The following is a 5186-nucleotide window of genomic DNA, read 5'->3' as shown; positions in this document are numbered from 1 at the left end:
ATTTATTGATTTCCGTATATTGAACCAGCCTTGCATCCCAGGGATGAATCCTACTTGATCATGGTGCACGATCTTTTTGATATGTTTTTGTATCCAATTTGCCAGAATTTTATTGAGGATTTTTGCATCTAAATTCATTAGGGATATTGGTCTGTAGTTTTCTTTCTTTGAGGTGTCTTTATCTGGTTTGGGAATCAGGGTGATATTGGCCTCATAGAATGAATTTGGAAGTTCTCCCTCTTTTTCTATCTCCTGAAATAGATTGTAGAGTATTGGTATTAGTTCTTCTTTAAAGTTCACCCATAGCACAAGAGTTAAAAACAAGAATCAACAAATGGGACTTACTCAAACTAAAAAGTTTTTTCTCAGCAAGAGAAACAATAAGAGAGATAAATAGGCATCCTACATCCTGGGAACAAATCTTTACTCTTCACACTTCAGATAGAGCCCTAATATCCAGAGTATACAAAGAACTCAAAAAATTAAACAATAAGAAAACAAATAACCCAATCAACAAATGGACCAAGGACCTGAACAGACACTTCTCAGAGGACATACAATCAATCAACAAGTACATGAAAAAATGCTCACCATCTCTAGCAGTCAGAGAAATGCAAATCAAAACCACCCTAAGATACCATCTCACTCCAGTAAGATTGGCAGCCATTATGAAGTCAAACAACAACAAGTGCTGGCGAGGATGTGGGGAAAAGGGTACACTTGTACATTGCTGGTGGGACTGCAAATTGGTGCGGCCAATTTGGAAAGCAGTATGGAGATTCCTGGGAAAGCTGGGAATGGAACCACCATTTGACCCAGCTATTGCCCTTCTCGGACTATTCCCTGAAGACCTTAAAAGAGCGTACTATAGGGATACTGCTACATCGATGTTCATAGCAACACAATTCACAATAGCTAGACTGTGGAACCAGTCTAAATGCCCTTCAATAGATGAATGGATAAAAAAAAAATGTGGCATTTATACACAATGGAGTATTACTTGGCACTAAAAATTGACAAAAACATGGCATTTGCAGGGAAATGGATGGCATTAGAGCAGATTATGCTAAGTGAAGCTAGCCAATCCCTAAAAAACAAATGCCAAATGTCTTCTTTGATATAAGGAGAGCAACTAAGAACAGAGCAGGGAGGAAGAGCATGAGAAAAAGATGAACATTAAACAGGGACGAGAGGTGGGAGGGAAAGGGAGAGAGAAGGGAAATTGCATGGAAATGGAAGGAGACCCTCATTGTTATACAAAATTACATACAAGAGGATGTGAGGGGAAAGGGAAAAAAAACAAGGGGGAGAAATGAATTACAGTAGATGGGGTAGAGAGAGAAGATGGGAGGTGAGGGGAGGGGGGATAGTAGAGGATAGGAAAGGCAACAGAATACAACAGACACTTGTCTGGTAATATGTAAAAACGTGGATGTGTAACCGATGTGATTCTGCAATCTGTATACGGGGTAAAAATGGGAGTTCATAACCCACTTGAATCAAATGTATGAAATATGATATGTCAAGAGCTTTGTAATGTTTTGAACAACCAATAAAAAAATTATTAAAAAAAAAGAAGTTATGGCAGCCAGGTGCGGTGGCACATGCCTGTAATCCCAGCAGCTCAGGAGTCTGAGGCAGGAGGATCACAAGTTCAAAACCAGCCTCAGCAAAAGCAAGGCCCTAAGCAACTCAGTGAGACCCTGTCTCTAAATAAAATACAAAATAGGGCTGGGGATGTGGCTCAGTGGTCAAGTGCCTCTGAGTTTAATCCTCAGTACCTCCCCCCTCCAAAAAAAAAGATGTCATAGCAACTGTAAATACATATGCACCAAATTTTGCAATACTACACCCCTAAAACATCCTAAGTGAAGGAAATAAGTGCAAAAAGTCACATTTATATAAAAATGTCTTGAAGAAGCAAAGCTTTAGAGACAGAAGGTGAGGGCCCAAGGCTGGGAGGGGCCTGTGGAGTGAATGTTAAAAGACACAAAGGAACTTGAATTGATTTCACTATTCTGTAACATGACCGAAAATAATTAAAGAGTACACTTAAAAGAGGTGAAAGTTATGATATGTAAGTACACCTCAATAAATCTGTTTTTTTTTTTAATGCCACCCAGCATAGATCGCTGGTCCTAAGTGTAAGGAAGAGAGAAGGTGGGTGCATACAGAGCAGGTCTGAAGTAACACATGCAATTCCAAGGAAGACTTTTGACCTCTTCTTGCCCGACAAGGGTGAAACTCATGGGGACAGCTATACCTGGCCTGCTCCCATTTTCCACAACTGCGGGTTGACCAGTGCTCCAGGGAGCCAGTGCTCTCTGGGAAGCCCCTCCACAGAGCAGCCAGGAGCCACCCCCAGCTTGCTCCTGCCTCTCCAAGGCTGGCTCCTCTTCCTGCGGAGTGTAGCTCAGTTGGTAGAGTGCTTGACTTGTATGCACAAGGCCTCACTGAGTTGCTGGCTCCTCCTCAGCAGGCGGCCCTCCCCCGCCTACGTGGCTGATTTTTGGGGCAGGGCTCCCCCTGCTGGCTGCTCTCCTGGTACAGCAGGTACCAGGCCTTTCACCATTCATGTCTCTAAGACCACCTCCTCACCTGGCTCACTGTGGCAGGTGCCCTTCCTAGCACCAGGGCTTCTTCAGGTGTTTAGTGATATTTGTTGGATGAATGAATAAATGTTTGGAAATGGGGATAACCTGAGAAGGGCACTAGCGGGCTGGGTTTCTCAAAAGACCTGCACTTCTTACTCTTCAGGATGCTCTGCGCAGATCCAGGCATGGGCCAGGCCCCACACCAGACCTCAGGGCTAAGGACACCCACGCAGACACTGGTCCTCCAAGGGCCCCAGACTGGTGAGATGGTGAGTCCTGGGCCAGAGGGCCTCGCGGGCACTGGGTGTGCTGTCCCCTGACTGGGTGTCTAGGTGTGTGAAGACTTGTCAGCCTGTGTGTTTCACACTGGGAGGAAAGGGACAAAGGAGGGAGGGTGGGAGGCAGGAAGTAAGGAAGGAAGGGAAAACACAAAGTAGAACGGGGAATGTCACCCATCGTGGTCTGAGGAGGTCCCCAGAAGGGAAAAGGGACTGAGACCCTGGCTGAGGCAGGCATTTATTTAGGAGAGCAAGCTTTATTCAGTAAAGCAAGCAATGGAAAGGGACACACATGCAGAAGAAGGGTGGGGCCACTCAGCTGTAGCTGCTCTTTGGGGGTCTTGGGCTCTTCTTTTTAAAGGAAATTCGGTGAACAGTGAACATGAGAAGTGGGTTGGGTGACCTCAGCCGGTGACCTCAATCCTCTTAACCACGGAACACAGGGCAGGTCACGTGCCTGCTTCTTTCGGGGACATCCAGGCTGACATCAACACCTGGGATACACCATGTAAGTCTCCAACAGCACCTTTCCCCTGGCTTTAGTCCATCCAAAGCGCATGCTGGGGCTGGGATGCAGCTCAGTTGGGAGTGCTTGACTTGTATGCACAAGGCCCTGGGTTCCATCTCCAGCACCACCACCAAAAAAAAAAAAAAAAATGTTGCGTTACGGTAAGCAGGCATCTCAGCCACTCACCACACCCAGGAGGACCAAGGAGGTTTAAGGGTTCTCATCTGGAGGAGACAGCTTGGAGAGTGAAGGTGATTTAGAGTTGGTCTCCTTTCCCCTTCCTGCTAGAGTCCTTTGTAACTATGCTTATCTCTTTTCTCCCGCTTCATGATGGACCCGGAAAACTTAGCCATAATAGGAGCGGCAGGCCACAGCCCGGGATAAACTCCCAACTCCTCAAGTGCTTCCCTCTTGTGTAGGCAGGGCGGTGCTCTACGACTCTCCAAACCTGTCTCCAGTGGGCAAACTGGCCTCCCAAGCCCCACCCTCCCAATTCCTGAACCCAGCCTGGCTCAGAGTAAATACTCACAAGTGTGAGCCCAGGGCCATCAGCCCACAGTGTCCTCCTCCATCAGCTAAGTAGGGCCTCCCCTCTATTTCATCCTTCTCCTAGTTCTGTGATGGGGTTTTAGGATAGAGAGAGAGAATCTAAAAGTCCCACAAGCCTGAGATGCCCAAAGCACAGCTGGAGATCTTGAGTGGCTGGCCCTTGGCCAGACCCATTTAAAATGAGGGAAAGTGCAAACAAAGGAAAAACTCTTCAGATTGTACATTCCACCCTGTCCCCATCTCCTGTCCAGCCCCTGCAGCCCCCTCTAGAAACATTAACTCCCCACACCCACCAGTTGCTGCCTCTCCCTCTGAAGGCCTGGGTTGGCCTTTGAGTAGTATTCCTGGCTTTTCCCAAAGACATCTCCATTTAGAGAGTGCTCCCCCCATCCCTTGAATGTGGATCTGTTTTCCTAAATAAACCTGTCTGTGACTTTGCCCGGCATGTGCTGGAGTTATCTGCCATATTCCAAGGATCCTGCTGGTCCTGAATCCAGTTGTCCTTTCTCTCTGGAAAATCCTGGTACCCGTCCCTGGAGACACCTCTTGTCCCCCTACAATCCCAGTCCGACACCACCACCCCCCCCCCCGCCCCCATAGCAGTGCCTAAACAGTGCCCTAAATCAGGCATAGTGCTGGCTCTGGGCACCTCGGCCCTGGTTCTATGTCCTTCCCACCGCAGTTCACAGACCTGCACCCGGCCGCCAGGGTTCCCATGTCCCCTCGCGGCTCTGCTGTCGGCACAATTCCCACTTCCCCGCCGACTGCAAGCACCTGGTCCTGCTGAGCCGCAGCCCTCCTCCACGGGCGCCTGGGGGCCACACGCACTGCTGGACTTTTCGGAGACTCTGCAGAGGGCTCTGGGAGTCACACTAGGAACTCCAGTTCGGGGAAAGGCAGGTGAGCATAGAGGGACCAAGAGAGGCGTGGAGAGTTCCCAACCTGACCAACAGACGGGGGGGGGGCACTAAACCGCCTTGGATCGCGGCAGCGCGGTCGTGGCTCCGCGTCCGCACCTGTCGCCACCTTCTGCCAGGAGCCTCAGAACCGGGTGAAGCACAGGGCAGCCGCGTCGCAAGAGGACAGGGGCGCTAGGGAGCATCCGCGGCTGCCCGCGGGGAGGACTATCATACCCAGGACTGTGGCCAGGACAGGGGCCGCCAGCGCCGGTCCGGCAGCAACCGAGACCATCTGCCTCTCCAAGAGTCCTGCTCCTTCCCGGTCTCGCGGCCCTGATGTCCCGCAGGCTTCCAGCCG

At 49.5% G+C, this 5186-nt stretch overlaps 1 long non-coding RNA gene across 2 annotated transcripts; it reads right to left on the bottom strand.

Annotated features, from left to right (window-relative positions):
- Positions 1-3111: 3111 nt before the first annotated feature.
- Positions 3112-4758, bottom strand: LOC125619734. 2 transcript variants are annotated; one of them, XR_007351311.1, is made up of 3 exons: positions 4621-4758; positions 3910-3995; positions 3112-3496 (listed from the first exon to the last, which is right to left on the bottom strand). It is a non-coding gene; the product is annotated as an uncharacterized LOC125619734 (long non-coding RNA). The 2 variants fall into 2 exon arrangements; XR_007351310.1 differs by having other exon boundaries at positions 3112-3995.
- Between the last annotated feature and the right edge of the window lie 428 nt (positions 4759-5186).

This window comes from Marmota marmota, unplaced genomic scaffold, assembly GCF_001458135.2.
Source record: "Marmota marmota marmota unplaced genomic scaffold, marMar, whole genome shotgun sequence".
NCBI classification, from domain to species: domain Eukaryota; kingdom Metazoa; phylum Chordata; class Mammalia; order Rodentia; family Sciuridae; genus Marmota; species Marmota marmota.
This window is presented reverse-complemented; position numbering and strand designations above follow the sequence as displayed.